General features: G+C 38.6%; 1 protein-coding gene across 15 annotated transcripts in view; it reads right to left on the bottom strand.

Moving 5' to 3' along the window:
- The window catches only part of LOC102837288 (sodium/calcium exchanger 1-like), a 451,223-nt gene that overhangs the window by 248,356 nt on the left and 183,218 nt on the right, over positions 1-19,649 (bottom strand). The gene's annotated exons all lie outside the window — the stretch shown is intronic.

Below are 19,649 nucleotides of genomic sequence, written 5' to 3' on the forward strand. Positions count from 1 at the left end.
TGCTTCAACAAATGGATTCAGCATTGGAATTGCTCACTTAGTTGTGCCCTTTCCAAAGAAAGGTGACCCAACAGAACACGGAAATCATTGAATAATACCATCAATATCACATACTAGTACAATTTTGCTGAAGGTAATTAAAAACTTATTGCAACAATACACCAATCAAGTGTGGCTATAATTTCAAGCTGGATTCAGAAGAGGACAAGGAATGAGGGCTATCATTGCTGACATCACATGGATCTTGGCTGAAATAGGAGAACACCAGAATGATGTTTTTAGTTGTATTTTAGTGATTTTACAACAGCACTGGACTGTGCAGATCATAGCAAACTATGGATAACATTGCAAAGAACAGGTTTTTCAAAACAATTGTGCTCATGAGGAAACCGAACTTAGGCTAAGAGGCAATTGTTGGAACAGAATAAGGGGATACCAAATGGCTTAAAGGAGCTCTGGTAGCATAGTGGTTATGAATCGGGTTGCATACTGCAAGGTCAGCAGTTCGAAACTAGTAGCTGTTCCGCGGGAGAAAGATGAGGTGTTCTGCTCCCGTAAAGATTACAGCCTCGGAAACCCTATACAGGGGTGCTATGGGTCAGAACTGACTCCACGGCACACAGCCACAAATGGCTTAAAGTCAGGAAAAGTGTGCATCAGGGTTGTATCCTTTCACCATACTTATTCAATCTGTATGTTGAGTAAATAACCTGCAATGCTGGATTACATTAAAAACGTGGTATCAGGATTAGAGAAACACTCATTAACAACCTGCAGCTCACAAGTGGACTAGTAAATAACTTCATGATAAATGTAGAAAAGACTGACGTTGTCAAAGACTTCAGTTTTCTTGAATTCATAGCTCTCATAGAAGCAGCAGTCAAGAAATCAATTGATATATTACATTAGGCAAATTTACTGCAAAAGAATTTTTCAAAGTGTTAAAGAGTAAAGATGTCAGTTTTTGAAGACTAACGTATCTCTAACACAAATGGCATTTTTAATAGCCTCATAAGCATGTGGAACATTGCGACTTTATAGAGGATAAACACTGGACTGTGAACCACATTGGTGGTGATTTGAATCCACCAGCCACTTCCTAAGAGAAGGATATTTTCTGCTCCCACAAAGATTTACTACTTCAAAAATCCTATAGAGGGTTGCTATGAGTTGGAACAGACTCAATGACACTTAAGAACAGTGATAACAACATATGCATGTGAGAGTTGGACAATGAATAAAAAAAGGCCATAGAATCAATGTATTTGAATTGTGATGTTGGAGAAGAATATTGAAAGTACCAGGAGCTACCAGTAAAACAAATCTGTGTTGGAAGAATTATAGTCCGGATGCTCCTTGGAAGCGAGGATGGCAACAGCTCGTTTCTTGCTCTTTGGACATGTTGTCAGGAGGGATCAATCCCCGGTGAAGGGCATCTTGTTTGATAAGCTGGAAGGTCAGAAACAAAGAAGACCCCAAGGAGATGGCTTTATAAAATGGCAGCAAAATCAGACTCAAGCATAACAACACTTGTGAGGATGTTCCAGGATTAGGCACCTAATATCAACAATAACAATTTTCAAAGAATAATTTGTTTTGATAAGAGTTTGCTGAAAAAATGTTGTTATATTATTTGCAATTATGTCTCCAGTTGAAAAAAAGATGAATATGGTTTAGTGTAATCTTTCCCCTGTTCAATTACTAACGTAATTTCACATTTGGGGAGGAGGAGGGATCCGAAAAGTCCTCCAAGGATTTTCTCCTATACTCAATCTGAAGCCACTATGCCTAATTTTGGAGTCTAGGGTAATTTTCTCCTGTTTTGAGTTACTAACATAATTCTACATTATCTAATTTAATTGTTCTTATGAGTCTTGGTTATATACTCAAACATAAGAGCAATACTACAAAGGGAAACTGGGATTTTAATTGAAATTTCTTTTTAAACCCAGAAGATGAAGATATTTTAGTTGTTTTAAGTAACTCTATATTGTAGTCAACAGTATTTGAAGTAATTAAAAAAGATCCCACTACTACAGTTAATGAACATTGGTGTGGCATTATAGGATAAGCAAGGGACTGCTACCTAAAAGGCCTGAAGCTCACCCCCACCAGTTGTGATCAGAAACCAGAGAAAAGAGGGTCAGAGAAAAAGAGGAAGACCCCCAACGAGATGGATTAGCCAAGTAGCAGCATCGATGGACTCAAGCATGGCAACAATAGTGAGGTTGGTCCAGGATGGGGCAGTGTTTCGTTCTGCTGTGCCGACTCAATGGCACCTAACAACAACAACAACATGAGTCTGCACTGACTTGATGGCACTTAACAACAACGTGAAGACACTGCTATGATTCATTAGTTCTTCACTATATTCAACAAAACAATAATAATAATTTTAAAACAACAACAATGAAAACAGTACCAATACGTCACTGACAGGAAGAAAAGTCACTCTGCTTCAATTTTAGAAACGACCTAGATCCCAAACTCAGAGCTCCACTTTTCAGGATCATATTTCTCCAAAAGGCAGAGGTTGGTGCAAAGAGTGGTATACATCTACAAGTGACACAATGGAGATTTGCATATAGAAAAGTCTCACAGTGACACTGATAGCCTGCAGCCCCACCACCTGCCACAGTGCCTCCAGAGAAGACTTCCATCAGTTACTACTGGGCCAAACACATGACCTCCAATATTTAAAGAGTAATTTCCCATGTCCTTCAAAAAGTCCTGTATTTTAGTATCTGTTGACTTTCTCGGTTAATGTAAACTGATTTTTTATCATCTTTTAAGAGTGAGCTAAAATGGATTCATTCTTATTTTTTAAGGTGAAGTGAACATTACATTCTGTCACTGAGCCACTGATTATTGGAAAAGGTACACTTTTCCTCATTTTTCCTCATTTAGTCCCTACTAGCTGTGGTGCTGCAAGTTAATGCGCTAGATTGCAAAGTTAGCGGTTTAGGCTCATCAGCTGCTCCTCAGAAACTCTATACAGAATCACTATGAGTCAGAACCAACTCAACGGCTCGTAACAACAACAAAGCTCACTTTAACATTCTCATAAGCTGGAAATCATTAAAAACACCATTACAACTAATATGTCAGCATCGAATGTCACATTGACTTTTAGTATGTCATGGTTAGTTGTGTAGTCATTTTAGCTTAGTTTTAGTTTTGATTTTTTTTTTACATTTACATGGTGATTTTTATAGTAGAGAAAAATTTAGAAAAGGAGAGAGAACTAAGCTATGAGATCAATATATACAGAGTTCTCTCTCTCTAAGAAACATGTACTGTCATAAGGACCTTGACAAAAGAGAACATATATTTTCAGGACTTTTCTACCTGTAACACTAACACACACTAGAGGGGCCTTCACATGCTTCCTGCTAACAATCAGACTATTGAGTCATCCTTTTGCTGGTCTTATTACCCCATCATCATTTAGCGGGCTTTTGGAGGGTTAGGAAGTAAAATTGCCAGACACGTAGGGAATATAAGATGGAGTTTTGTACTTTGATTCTAGTGACAAAGCTGGTTGTGGGGTCTTGCTGTGGTGAAACTACTTCCAGACATGCCCTTCTAAAGACACACTTGGAAAAAAAATAAAAAAGACACACTTGGTAACTCTCTGCTGTTTACATAAGTATCCATCCTGGGGACAAATCTATCCCAGGAAGTCGTCTTTCAGAATAGAATATGGTGTTGACTGAAAACCTAGCAGAGAGAAATACACCCAGAGGAGTAATTGTGATCATTTAAATCAATACCACCTTGGATGTCTTCTGTAAACTGACTTCATAAAACTGGTTTCCTTTTCAGCACACCACTGTACTTTTTATTTGTCTTTTGGTAAATCATTTGGAGAACACTGTTGGATGAAGAGATTTTAGACATTGGGGTGATACCAACAAGGGATTCAAAGAGTTTCTAAAATATTGCCTCATATCTTTTATTTATTTTTTATTGTAGTTTGAGTGAAATTTCACAGAACAAACTAGTTTTCCATTCAACAATTTGTACGCACTTTATTTGATGACATTGGTTACAATCCCCTCAATATAATCACATCCTCCCCACTTTTTCTCTAGGTTCTGTTTTTTCAGGCATCCTTCTTTTCTAAAAATAAGCATGTTGTCTTTACCCAATGTCCATGCTAATCTTTCCTGCATCATTCCAATTTTTGTATATGTGCTTCTGAAATAAGCACTTGCCTATTTATTATCTTGTCAAATTCAGTAATAAATTCCATATATTCCTTTATTTAGTGGACTTTTGAGGAAGCCTTGGTGGCACAGCAGTTAACTCTCAGTTGCTAACGGAAAGGTTGACAACTGGAACCCACTCAGCCACTCTACCAGAGAATAGGCCTGGAGCTGTGCTTCAGTAAAGATTGTTGTTGTTAAGTACCGTGGAGTCGGTTCCCACTCATAGCGACCCTGTACAGGGTTTCCGAGGCTGTAAATCTTTACCAGAGCAGAAAGCCTCATCGTTCTCCCGCAGAACAGCTGGTAGTTTTGAACTGCCGACCTTGAGGTTAGCAGCCCGATTCATAACCACTACGCTAAGATTACAGCCAAGAAAACCCTATGGAACAGTCCAACGACACCATGGTGGACTTTCAGTGAGGATAGCGAGAATGTTGTTGTTGTTGTTGCATGCCGTAGAGTCTCTTCCGACCCATAGCGAACATGGATAGGGTTTCTGAGGAGCAGCTAGTGAGCTTGAACCTCCGGCCTTGCATTTCAAATGTCTTTGCAGTCTAGCGCATTAACCCACAGTGCTACACCAGGACTCCATAGAGAGAATGTTGTTGTTGTTATGTGCCGTGGAGCCGATTCTGGCTCATAGCGGCCCTGTACAGGGTTTCCGAGGATAGGCACTCAGAAATTCATCCCCAGCTGACTCAGAATGAATATAAAGCATGATGGTTGACAAAGAAGGCCCTGAAGTATCTGCCCATCTTATTCTGGGTCACTCACCACTCCCTCTTCTCCAGCAGCCTTCTTTTCCTTTGAGTAGATGACGGTTTTTCTGTTTTTGTTTTTTTCCTTCCAGAAAACGTTTACACATGCAATTCCTTCTGTATCAAACACTTTTTCTCCCCTGCTGATCTTCCTAACTCCTAGACATTATTCAGGTTGTAGTATTCTGATACTACATCCTTAGAGAAGAATTTACCTGACCACCTGACTTCAATCAGTACTTCCTATCCATCTCCTATTGAATCTTTGAATTTTTCTAGAATTTACCCACAATTTGTTTGATTTATCTCCTCTCTTTTTTAGCATAGAAGAGCCCTGGTGTGACACTGTAGGATAAGCACTAGATAGCAAACCTCAAGGTCGGCAGTTCAAACCCACAAACTACTCTTCAGAAACCCTACACAGATTGCTATGTGTCAGAACTGATTTGAAGGCATACAATAACAACAGGCATAGAAACCTCAAAAAGGCATGAAACATGCATGCTAACATATGTGAAAGCCATTGTGGTGATAAGTGCCATCAAGTGAGTTTCCACTCATAGTGACACTGTATAGTTTCTGTGGAGCAACCCGGTAGGTTTGAACCTCCACCTTCGTTCAAGTACACCAGGCACTCCTCTGAAAACCCTATACAGGGTAACTATGAGTCAGAACTTGAAGGCACTTAACAACAACAGAATTCCATCATTAAATGTCCTGTAGTATAGTGGTTAAGTGCTTGGCGGCTAACCTACAGTTAGTGGTCTAGCCCACTAACTGCTTGGTGAGAGAATGATGTGGTAGTGTGCTCCCATAAAGATTTACAGTCTTAGAAACTCTATGAGGCAGCTCTACTCTGTCCTACAGATCGTCTATGGGTTGGATTCAAATCAGTGGTAACCATCTTTAGGTGTTTGTTAATTTCACCACTGTTCCACTCAGAGGCAAATAGGTGGAGTAGGTTTTATATTCTTGATGACATATTTATTTTAAGTCCAAGGAGCAAAAATAAATAACAAATACACAGTTTATCTTTGAAGAGTTTTTTTTTTTTTTTTTAATCGCCAAATGCTTGACATTATTGAATCAGTTGTAAAACCACATATCCAGATGTGACTTTAAAGGCAGTATTGATTAGTACAAAGTTCAAGACATTTTCAATCATCACATGATGTTTTATGTGGCAAGCTTACTATAAAAAGTATGAAGATCAATATAATCCATGGACAACTTGTCTGAAATTTTAAATAAAACACTGAATGGGAGAAGAGTGTTCATTTACCTAAAGCTGGAGTAAGATATCTTTATGGTCAAAATTAGCATGTAGAATATATTTGGTTTGTTGCTGTTGTTAAATACCATCATGTCGATTCTGATTTAGTGACCTTGTTATAAAGTTTCTGAGGAGCAGCTGGTAGATTTGAACCACCGACTTTTCTGTTCAAACAATCCTTTCTGTCCCATGCTTATCCCACAGAGCCACAGCATGATTACATATCCAGTTAAATTTTAGGTTATAGGAAAAAGGCTGTCCATATTGCTTGACTGAATACCATGTACTGGAATTAAGAGTATTAAATACAGACTCAGCATTCCTTCTCATAATAACAGTTGGATACTGCTCCACATACTAAATAATATCACTGTACCCATCGTTCTCTGAAAAAAAATTTTCATTAACATTTCTCTCCCTTCATTTATCAGTTAATTTTAGAATTATTTATTAGAACTTGGAACATGGTTCAATTGCCATTATGTGTTATGTCTCATGTAATCCTGTGTGATCTTCATCAAGTTCCTTGTTGACGCTAATCTTCATTTTTCTCTTCTATAAAATTGGCTAAGAGCTTTCTCTAGAGGGTTGGTTCATGAATTAAGTGAGAAATGCACATGGACCTGAAATAAGTAAATGCTTAATCTGTACATGAGTTGCTGGGTGACACCAGTGGTTAAGCCCTGAACTGCTAACCAAAAAGTTGGTGGTTTGAACCCACTCAGAGGTACCTCAGAAGTGTCTGGTGATCTTTCCCTAAAAGTCACAACCATGAAAACCATATGGAATGCAGGTCTATTTTTGCAACACATGCGGTCACAATAAGTTGGATTCAGTTTGTCTACATGGCAATGTGGTTTGTTTTGCAATGTTGTTGTTGTTGTTGTGAAGTGCCGTCGAGTCAGTTCTGACTCATAGCAACTCTGTGTAGGGTTTCTGAGGTGCCGCTGGGGAGCTTGAACTACTAATCTTGCAGTTCAAACCAACTTTGCAGTTCAGCACATTAACCTACAGTGCCACACTCTCATTTGCAATATATGTGGAAGTAATACATGACTTTTATTTCATATCATAATTAGACAATATACCGCCGGTACAAGTATCAATACTATTACATAAGAGCACAAAAACGTCGAAATCGTGAGAAGAACCTTGTAGCATATATTTATTAAAGTGCAGCACAGATCACATTAGAATATTCTTAGTTATTTCCAAGTCTGCACTGCTGGTATACTATCCGCTCCTAAAGAACAGGGACCCACTCTTAAATCCCTTTTATTTCCCTAAGTGCCTACCTACTATAGCGTCTAGGACATAAATAATGTTCAATAGTGTTTCCCCTCAACAGTGAAAAATTATTCTTTCAAAAGATAAATTATAGTTCAAACAAACATTTGTAGTTGTAAATTCATGCCCAACTGGCCTGCAATCAAGGTAAGCACGTTAAATCACAATAAGGATGTTTTTTTGGAGTGTTCTGTTTTTAAATCTGCTTTTTAAAGGAAAAGATAAAAGCCTGATGATATTCATTATGAGAAGGAGTGTGGGTAAATAATTTCTCACAGTTGAGGGAGGAATATAAATTAGAAGAGCCTTCTTGGGGTTCAACTTAGCCGAATCTAGCAAAACGTAACATATGTCTACCCTTTTATGCAGCAGTTCTTTTAGGGGTTGATCTCACAAGATTTCACAGCTGTGTAAACAATCCTAATTCTTAATGCAGCATCATTATTTATTTTTAATTATTGTTCATCAGTATGAATTTTTTTTTCTGACATAGATTCCTTGTCATTAGCCAGAATGTATAAGCTTTTTTTGGATAGTAATTCCATTACTCTTCATAAGAGACCCAGGAAACAGGTCCATTTGTAATCCTCACTTCAAAGCTGAGGCAAAAGAAGTTGTGGATGGAACTGAGCTATTAAGTGGCTGCTGAGATAGGGTTTGAATTCAGAAAAGCATTTTGAAAAATATGGCAGAATTCTGATCAGAATATCCAGAATATATTTTTTAAGTAAAACAAAAAAGACGTAAAAAAAAAAAAAAAAAATGAAGGGCTTCAAAAAGTTCATGGAAAAACGGAATTGAAAGATTATGGAATTTTTCCACATACTTTTTGAAGCCCCTTGGATAATGCTAATAAAATGCACTACATATGTACATAAATGCCTATAAACTGTCTAGAAGGATCTAGCCAAACTAAACAGCAAGCATATCTTATTTGTAAACAGAAATTTGAAGCATACCTTCATCACTATTATTTTCTAAACTTCTGAATTGTTTCAAATTTGTATTTTCCAATAGCAACTAGTATCTTTTATTATAAAAGCAAAATTAAGTGCAACTCCTCACTTGTTGTTATATGCCGTGGAATCGGTTCCGACTCATAGTGACCCTCTACAGGGTTTCCGAGGCTGTAAATCTTTACGGGAGCAGAAAGCCTTATCTTTCTCTCACAGAACAGTTGGTAGTTTCGAACTGCTGACCTTGTGGTTTGCAGCCCGATTCCTAACCACTATGCTACCAGAGCTCCTTAAAAAGCGTATCGTACTTGTTTATGTGTGTTTCCTAGTAATTAAACTAGACAGAGGAACAATTATATATGTCTATATCCATATGTGAAGTCCTGGTGTGACACTGCAGGATAAGCACTGGAATGCTAACTGAAAGGTCAAAAGTTCAAACCCATAGTTCCTTGGAAACTCTATATAGAGAGTCACTATGAATTGGAACTGACTAGACCGCACTTAACAAAAACAAAATATTTAACTTTATACATAATCTAAATATGGAACATATACCATAAAATCTTTCTCAACAAACTACTTTCATTTGGGAGGAAAAAATAGAAAACAATTGTTGTTGTTAGGTGCCATCGAGTCGGTACCGACTCATAGCGACTTTATGCACAACAGAAGGAAACACTGCCCGATCCTGGGCCAACCTCACTATTGTTGCCAATTGGCATGTGTCAAATTCAGGGCTATTTTCATATTTTTTTTTTGAGACATAGCATACACATGAGGAAAAGAATAAGGAAAGCAAATAAATCATAAAGATAAGATTATTTAGCAAACATTTCATTCAAAAGGAATATAATGAATATAAATATCATGATGGAAGTTGATTGTTTGATTTGTTGTATAATTTAGAGTAATTCTAAATGGATTCATGTATTTTCAAAGTACCTATTTATAACCAGGAATATAAGATATGAGAAAATTATCTTTTTATTATTATCATTAACTGAGTATCATTAAATGAAGGTCACCTATGTGACAAATAGTAAAAAGCAAAGTTCTCCGTTAGAAGATTTTGAACACAAGATGGAAATGTTATTTGAGAAACACTTGTGAATTATGAAATATTGACCCTGAATTTTGGCAAATCCTACATGGTAATAATGTGATCCAGTGATCATTAATGCTCTGAAAAATCCAATAAGCCTCTATGATCAAATATGATCAGAGATTAGCTATCTGTCAGTGGTGGCTTGCAAGTTGCTATGATACTGTAGAGATTTACAATGGCGCTTCCAGACTTAAGACTAGGAAGAAAGGTCTGACAATCTACTTCTGAAAATTAGCCAGTGAAAATCCAATGAATCACAATGGTTTGATCCACAACTGATCATGGGGATGCTGCAGAATTGGGCAGCATTTCCTTCCATTATGCAGGAGTCACAACAACAGCATCCAAGCATTTTACTATCACTCTATCTACAATGTACATATCAAATTCACTACATTTAGAAAATATACTAAATTCCCCTGGTTCATCACAGACAACTTACTGTTATGAGTTGAGGTGGAGGGAAGAATAAAGGTGTGCCTCAGGAGAGATGGGTGCTGTCAGTGAAGAGAGGAATCAGTCCTAGGGACTCACAGCCATATGGAGAATTACGCTTAATGCCCCTAAAACTCATTATTGCTCTCTGGCCAGATAAGCTAATAATTTTCTCAGTGTGGCAAAGAAGTAAGGAATAGGTCTCAATCTCTTTAATTCATTTAGTCAGATCTGATTTGCAATGTACATTAGTGCTCCCTCTGTGGCAACCAAAGAGCATTAAAAGTGATTCTAGAAAATAAAATATGCTTGCAAGTGCTTCATGTATTTTTGTCTTAATTAGGAGAGCCAATGGGCAGAGAACAACTATGTCCCAAAATTTCTAGGAATGACATTTCCTTGTTCAGAGCAACCTGAAATCTGTAGACCTCGCAGTCCAACTCCTTAGAACTTCTAGTGATTTTAATAATGTAGAGGAGAGGTGGGATAGGCAGAGCAAGAGTAGTAAAACTGATTGCTTTTTCATGGGGATTTTATGCCTCATTTAGAATGTATTAAATTTCCAATTTGCTACTACCTATGGATTTTTAAATGTTTTCCTTTCTTTCCCCTAGTGACTATATGAATGAGAAAAAAAGTTGGTGGTCTCTTCAAACTTTCCATTTACTGACTTTAATTTTAAAAATATGTTTGATATTGTAACTGAATACTAAAGTATATGTTTCCTATATACATACGCATGCTAATGATTGGACACACTAGGAAACCCAGTAAGTATTTAAAAGATGCATCATTCCTTCTGAAAATCTGTTGAAACATAATATTGAATATAAAATATTTGTTACCTAATATACAAAATTCTACTGTTACTATAAGATAGGCTGAAAAATTAAAGAATTTGCCTCTCTCTATGTTGTTAAGTGCTGCCGAGTCAGTTCTGACTCATAGCGACCCTGTGTAGGGTTTCTGAAGCTGTAAATCTTTGACGGAACAGGAAGCCTTATCTTTCTCCAGTGGAGAGGCTGGGGGGCTTGAACCAACAACCTTGTGGTGATGCATTGCAGTGCTTAGGCTAACCTGTATCTCTATGGAATGCTAAAAATTCCTTACTTAAAAAATATGGAAAGTAAAGGCCAGTTGGTTGTAATCGAAACTGCTAAAGCCATAATTCTTATTTTTTCCTGTATAATAAACTCACCTCTTAAAATACACTGATAGAATATAGAACAATCCATAGAATAATTTCCCTAAATTCTATTTCTGATTATGTTTTATTTTTGCTTATCAAGTAACAGGAAATTAAAGATAAAACCCCATGCAGAACAGAATTTCAAATTTCATGGACTCCAGACTTTGTGGAGCCATTGGGGCTGAATGAGCACCTGACACTATTGCCCTGAGGTAGTCTTTAAGACTCAAACGGAAAAACATCCCCTGAAGTTTTCTTAAAACCAAGCAACAGTTGAACATAACTAGTAAGAAAGGTCAGCCTTAAACATTATGCTCTTTTAAGAATGATCTGTATGGGACCAACCTAATAGCAGCAACTCAAAAGATAAAATAGGAACTTTAAGGGGCAATGGGTTTGTGTTAATAGTAGAAAAATAAGGAAAGTGTTAACAGTAGAAGGAACAACTCAGAAAAGGAGTGAGTATGTTTGTACAACCAAAAGAGTGTACAGTGTTACTGAATTGCGCCTGTAGAAACAGTTCAATTGGTATGTTGTTTGCTGTGTATATTCTCAACTATAGCAACAAAATAAAATAAAACAAAAAGGATTATGAAAACTTTCTTAAAAATTCTCAGTATAAATACATTTAAGTCATTTAAATTAATAAGAGTGGTTTCAAATTGGATAGCTTCCTGCAGTATTTTATACTGATTTGTATTGAACTTCAACATTTTATTTTTGACCTATTTTCCAGCTTGTGGGAATTGTTTGTTGATGGTGAAACAGTCACATGGTTTATTTTCTGTATCTCTTTCCTGTATACCATAATGGAGTTCATTAATGACACAGTACTTTCACCCAGCTAGTTGACAGAAGCACTGGATGGACCTAAGAGTGGACACAGTTCTATGTTCATTCAACAGAGACGCTCCTCTAGGTCTCTAGGGAAATGTTAGGTTAACATCTAACAGCATACTCTGGTATGGTTGTTAGCTGCCAATGACTTGGTCCATACTCATGGAGACCCCAAGCACAGTGGAACAAAATGCTGCCCAGTCTTGCATCATTCTGCTGATTTACTGCAGATCCGACTGTTGTAACACGCATGGTTTTCACTGTCTGATTTTTGGAAGCAGAATATCAGCCCTTTCTTCCTTGTCCATCTTTGTCTGGACATTCCACCGGGTCTCGTTCAGCATCATAGCAATACACGGTTCCATTGATAGAGCAGTGGTGGCTGCATACAAGGGGCATAGGCCAGAAATCAAACCTAGACTGTAGAATCCTACCACTAAACCACCATGACTCCCATGGTTGTTACTTACCAGCTGTCTCACCCAGCCACTCTTGGATCTCCTGGGACTGTAGTAGAAGTCTTTCTTAAATGTTTTGCTAAACTGAAGGCTCATGGTCTTACCATTAGGAACTATGTCCAAAGACAAAGTGGCTTGCAATAAAAATTAGTTCCTTGAGTGCAGACATTGTGTCTTATTCATCCTTCAATTCCCAGTTTTAGACTCAGGGCCCTCATGCCCTTGTATATTCAATAACTATGGATTAGGAGAATCTCAGATTTCTAAAGAAGTTGTTTTGCTGTGCTAACCAACCTTGCCACTCTCTAGATGTGCGATTCCAGATGCATTTCTTAGTCTCTTAAGAATCTGAGTTCTAAAAATGAACAAAAAAAAGGATGTATTTTCAACTATAAAAGCCCATCTAGGTTGACCATTCTTTATCTCATAAGAAAGTAGGATAATGACTTATTTTACTCTCTAGTTTCCTGGAAAAATATTAATATTTAGTTGTTGTTGTTGTTGTTAAGTGCTGTTGAGTCGGTTCCGACTCATAGTGACCCTGTACGGGGTTTCCGAGGGTATAAATCTTTACGGGAGTAGAAAGCCTCTTCTTTCTCCCACGGAGCAGCTGGTAGTTTCGAACCACTGACCTTAAGGTTCACAGTCCGATTCATAACCACTACACTACCAGTATGTCAGTATATTCTGAGACAAAACTCTTGTGTTGCTTCCACATTGTGTAAAGCAAATAGTTACAGATACCAGAAGATCTAATCATCTTGATGCCAGTCATTTGCAATCATGGAAGAACAACACAGACTGGGTTTCCACCCATCTGTTTAACATATATGAATCTAAACTCAGAAATCTGATGAAGGCTGTAGTAGATGGTCTTAGATGGGCAATTTTAGGGGATGAGTGAGGCTTTAATGACTCATCTTCAATCCGTGTGCTCAAGAGGAGGAATTATTATTTTAATATGCTATACTTGAGAATTCTGTGCACAACTCTGAGAAAGATGTGTGATTTAAACTTTAAGCTTCACACAGACTGGAAGAATTATGAGATACATATTCTAAAATTCTCCTGTGCTTCTCTGCTTACTGAGGCTAATTAGTGTGTGGGTGATAGAAATGGGGCACACACATCAAATACAAATTGGCTACTTTGTCCAGCAAATTGCTTCCACCCTCCCTCCTACTGGGGAACACATTGACTTCCTGGCTATTTTCTTTCCATAAATGGATTTAGTCACAGGAACTGGGTATGCTGTGTTTCAACAGCTTTAATTAAATGGGGCTTATGAATAAAATCTTTCTGTTTGGATATGAAAAGGTAAAGTTGCTAGGGGATTTTTTGTATGTGTTGGAGAGGGGTGAGGCAAAGCAAAATGGAAATGGATGGAGATGCTAGTTTTGGGGAAATGAAAAACAACAACTTTTTTTTTTTTGCATGGACAATATTCACCAATACTTTGCTGTCTGTCAAACTGATGAATTAGTTTAATCTTTTCAGATTAGTTTCAGATAAGCCCTATCACTTACTCTATTTTGAAAGAAATTAAAAGGCTATGGTTTAAACATTTTGCTCAACTTTTGCTAGCTTGTAAAATGGAAGTCATGTATGTGCTCTGGAGTACTGTTGCAAGGATAAAGTGCTGTTTGGCACAGAAAAATAACCTTGAAAATGGTAACAACTTATATTAACGTGAAATATGATTTTATTAGCATTCTTATTGGTGGTGAAATAAAAGCGAGGATCCTGTATTTAGAATTTAGCAACGTTTCTCAAGAACCGTCAAAATAAATGATTTAGATGTTCACTGCAGGTATTGCAATTAGTCTACATTCTGGGATGTGCCTCCTGTCTCCCGCCCACTCCAGCAATATATCATGAGTAAGGTAAATGGCAAAGACCCTGGTGCCACGTAGGGGAGAGACGAGAGACACAGGCTTCTCAAAGCCTAAAAACCAAAACGACATTTCCAGACTCCTGATTCTCAAGGGAGGCAGCTGGGGCACCTCTCAGGAAGTGACCTGGACTGGGACTGGCCGGCATTGCATGACCCACCTCTTTGGGAGGCAGAGCCATGTGAGATTAGGGTGCACCTACTTAGCTAATATTTCTTGGGCTCTGTGTCACAATTTATTTCTACATCTTTGGCCATCAGGACCTCAGGAAACATGTCCATACTCATTATCCATGAAAGAACTTGATTGCCTAAGAGATTGGGCTACTCTCTACAGAGTGGGGAAAACTTATTAAAGACACTTGTAGTCATAAGATTACACTAACAGCTCTTAGGCTCCCCTCTTTTCCTCACTCTTTACCAGAGATTGAGGAGGATAAACTCACCCCCTCACTTGGATTGATCACCTGAAATTCAAAGAGCCCTAGAGCATCCATTAACCTGTTAATTCTTTTCTGAAACTGGATGTGACTTGAGGAAGAAAATGACATAAGAAACAGACCAATTGTGGACTCACTTCCCCAGGAGGAGTGCTCAGAGGTGATGTGAAAACATTTATAGAAGTGTGAGAGTGAGAATCCAGGACATTTGAGGATTGGGCTTCTCTAAATAGTCTTTTAGCTTCACCTTCAATTCCATTGCTCTTTATTGCATCTATCATCCATTGTCTGTCAGGTGGTGGCTTACCTGTTGGCTGTGATGCTGATCATTAGGCCATCAGTATTCCACTCATGGTGGACAGGTTAGACATGTTTCAGCAGAGCTTCCACACACTAAGACAAACTCGGAAGAAAGGCCTGGAAATCTATTTCTGAAAATTAGCCAATGAAAATGCTATAGATCATAGCAGAATGCTGTCCGGTGTAGTGCTGGATGATGAGTCCCCTAAAGTGGCAATCACTCACAATGACAACACCAATGGAACTGTTAAGTATGATGATGAGGACAATGATTCAGACTGTACATTGCCTTCTCTTGTACATGAACTTGCCACAAGTGAAAGCCAACAATGTATCACCCTTGAAACAGATTCCTCTCTGCCTCTACCCAGATATCCTCCAAAGCTGGAAGTGCAGTAGGGTGGAAGACAGCTTTAACACAGTAAGCCCTGAGCCATACGCTGGATTCATGATAAAGATCGTTTCAGTGACTAGCCAAGGAGGCAAGTCCTCTATTAACTAACCTGTTTAGGTCAGTGGTGAGAAAGTATTGGCAAAAACATTCCTGTGTGCACCCCTGAGCCTCTTGCCCCACCTCTCACCTCCTGCAGTCCATGCACACACTGAGATCTCCATCACAGCCTTGGAAAAGGAGGTGAGCACATTGAACCTTTCTTTTTAAAGGTTAAAGGCATGCCTAACACCTATTACATGATTTGGTGACAACGCTTGCTTCTAAATTCCCTGAGACAGTTGCTCTCTAATAAATTCTAGGACACTTCAGTTCCCCTGGTATAGGTCAGTCAGCGTGTTCAGTGCTATATATTATTTTGTTCTCAGAGAAATCTTACGAAATCATTATTGATATTATACTGGATTTAGAGATGAAAGGGAAGACTTATAAAAAAAATCACATCACTAACAAGTGGAGCTAGACGTTTCATCCAGCTCTGGATGATTCTGAAGCCCAGTTTTTAAAAGTTGGATGTTTAAAATTTTGAATGTTCTATTCCACAGAGAAGGAGCTCTGGTAGCGTAGTGGTTACGAATCGGGCTGCGAACCTTAAGGTCAGCGGTTCGAAACTACCAGCCGCTCCGCGGGAGAAAGATGAGGCTTTCTACTCCCGTAAGGATTTACACCCTCGGAAACCCTGTACAGGGTCGCTATGGGTCGGAACCGACTTGACGGCACTTAACAAAAACATTCCACAGAGAAACTATGATACATTTCCAATTTGTTTCCTAGGTAGGCCTAAGTTAACTAAGTACTCTTTTAGCTTCTTTGAATGGTGCTGAAACAAATTCTACACAGTGGACCAGAATTCGTCTGCATTTTGCTATGTCCCTCTGAACCCATGATCTGAGCTGCAGTTCCTGAGTCTTAAATTTTGTCAAAAACTTGAACTTGATCTCAGAAGCTGAAGACCATTCACTCAGATCTTCTAATACCTGAATGGAACTAGCGTAGAGAAGCAAGTGGAAGGTTCTCTAGAAGAAAATTGGTCAGAGGAGGTCATTTAGATAACAGCCTAAGACATACAGCAGTCTTCTGAGACATGACTCCGGTATCAACAGTATTCATTTTCCATCCCATCCCACAGAAAAATATGTTGGCTGATGATGTTAAGGAGCTATATGGACAAGTACCTAAGTAATGTGGGCCAAAGAATAAGGATAGAGTTACTAACATATTTCTCAGTGATAGGTTAAAGCAGACATGATTCTAGAATACTTTGTGGATATTTAGAAAAAAAATCCATATTTAATGATCCTTTTTAAGATTAGGAACTTTCCAAGGCGAACAGAGATAGGAAAATGTGATTGGGCCCTGCCATTTTATGAGAACAGAGATAGGAAAATGTGATTGGGCCCTGCCATTTTATGAAAACAGAGATAGGAAAATGTGATTGGGCCCTGCCATTTTATGAGAACAGAGATAGGAAAATGTGATTGGGCCCTGCCATTTTATGAGAACAGAGATAAGAAAATGTGATTGGGCCCTGCCATTTTATGAGAACAGAGATAGGAAAATGTGATTGGGCCCTACCATTTTATGAGAACAGAGAAAGGAAGGAGGTCCAAGAAGTTCACTTGGCAGAGAGTCAGGTTGTCCAGCATTGTATTCTGACTCTTGCACTAACTGACAACACGATTTTCAGCTATAATCCCTGCTTGTGGATAATAATACTCTATTGCAGAGAATGTGCTAAGTGCACTCTATATATGATCTCATTTAGGATTCAGAACAACTCTATAAAGTTTTTAGACTCCTCTTAGATATAAAGACTCTAAAGCTGAAGGGGTAGAGATAACCTGCCCAAGGCTACAGAATAGTTTGTGGCAAAGACTATGTTGTTGTTGTTAAGCGCCGTTGAGTCAGTTCCGACCCAGAGCAACCTTGCAAAGGGTTTCCTAGGAGCAGCTGGTGAGCTTGAACCACTGATCTTGCAGTTCAAACTGACTTTGCAGTTCAGTGCATTAACCAACAGCATCACTATGTTGTTGTTGTTAAGTGACGTGGAGTCGGTTCCGACTCATAGCGACCCTGCACAGGGTTTCTGAGGCTGTAAATCTTTACGGGAGCAGAACGCCTCATCTTTCTCCCGCAGAACCGCTGGTAGTTTCGAACTGCTGACCTTGCGGTTCACAGCTCAATTCGTAAGCACTACGCTAGGGGAACTTATATAGGTATCAAAAAACAAAAATTATTAGCTTTAGGCTAACCTGTCCTTCAAAGTCTCAGTTTCTCCATCCATAAAATTCTGAAGTTGGGCCACAACATCAGAAAGTTTTCTGCTAACTTTGTGAGTCCAAGGGGATCTAAACATCTGAAAGACAAACAATGAAGCATTTTCAAAGACCTCCTTTCTCTCAGACTGTAAAACTGTATCAAAACGAAATGAATCTGGATTCTGTAACTGCACCCTGCCAGATCTGATTTCTACCGGACAAGTGACTGTTTCCAGAAGAGTAATTCCCAGCAGACGAGATAACACTATGTTTGCACTCAGTTTACAGATTATGCACCATTCATATTTTATGTTGTTTTCTCCTCCATAGTAGGAAATAGTCTTTCCCCAAAAGAAGGAAACTTGACTCTAAGGATAATCACTTGTTAAATTGCAAACATATTCATCACATCCAGAGTCTGGGAGCATTGTGATCCGATTAGAGTTCTCATAGTGCCAACACTGGGTGAGGAGGGGGAAGGAAAAGATCTTTTATCAGTGTCTGTTGCTATGTTGCTGTTGATAAATGCCTTCGAGTCAGTTCTGACTCATAGGGACTTTATTATATTGGGTTTCTGACTCTGTAAAATCTCAGTGGAAGCAGAAAATCTCATCTTTCTCCCGTGGAGCAACTGGTGGGTTGGAACTGCTGAGCCTATGGTTAGCAGTCTAGTGCTTATTCTAGCATCCCCAATGCTTCCTCAGTATTAATAGTAAATTAATATTTAATATTAATTGGACAGTACGGTACGGCAGTATGCACTTAATCTGTGACAGTAACAAGCAAGTTCCACGATAACAATAAAATGCTCTACCAACTCAACTTTGCCTTTCTTGAACCATCTCAAGTTGGGGGTAGGGGACAGATAAACATATAGGTATCTGGTGTCATAAGTGTGCTCCTAAGGAGGAAAATATCCTGCATGACAATGAGTTGACTGGTTAAACCTGGTCATAATCTGAAATGAAATTCTGGGCACAATCCAGAAATACAATTTGCTGTAGAAACATACTCAGAGGAATCATTGGTGATTTCCCAGAAGAGTAAGAAACATGTGCTGTTTGTAATACAAAGGGATTCTGGACTCTCCAGGCATTACATTGTTGTTTAAAAGTGTCTTCTCAAATAAGTCTAAGAGAAATAGAATTGCTAAAGCTAGTCTGAATGGGAAAAAGAGAAAAACACCAGTTGCTTTATTGAGGGAACTGGGATTTCATCTGATCACAGTCTGGGTGGCTGGCAGTTCTCCTTCATCTTCCAGGGCAAGTGGAATGTTCCACTTAGATTGGGGCAGGAGCCTCAATCAGCAAGATGCCATTTAGCCAGACAGCTTGGTTAAGCCAACATCCCCTTAAGAAAGAACTCTTATGGCTTTTGAACAAACATAAGCTATAGGAAGCACAATGATAAGGTCCTTTAATATCTCCCCATAAACTTTAATACTGTCACAAAATTCAAACACAATTGTGATATTCTGACCACCGGCAAACACAGAAGGGATGCTGGGAAGCATGGTAAACACTACCAAACCTGCACCCTCAGAGACTGCCTGCCATCCAGCTCTGATTTGCCTTTTTGCTCTATTTTTTCATACACTTAATCCTGCCGAAGGAAATAAAGGCATGTTGGAATAGCAATTTTCAATATCCAGAATCCAGACACATCAGCCCGACAACAGATGGAACTCAAATCCAAGGCATTCCTGGAATCTCCATGTTAATTACCACATTATCAAATCCTGGAAGGACTATGAGCTATTGTATAAGGATTCTGAGTAACTCAATTCTCCAAATGAAC

The sequence above is a fragment of the Chrysochloris asiatica genome, unplaced genomic scaffold (genome assembly GCF_000296735.1).
Source record: "Chrysochloris asiatica unplaced genomic scaffold, ChrAsi1.0 scaffold00024, whole genome shotgun sequence".
NCBI classification, from domain to species: Eukaryota; Metazoa; Chordata; class Mammalia; order Afrosoricida; family Chrysochloridae; genus Chrysochloris; species Chrysochloris asiatica.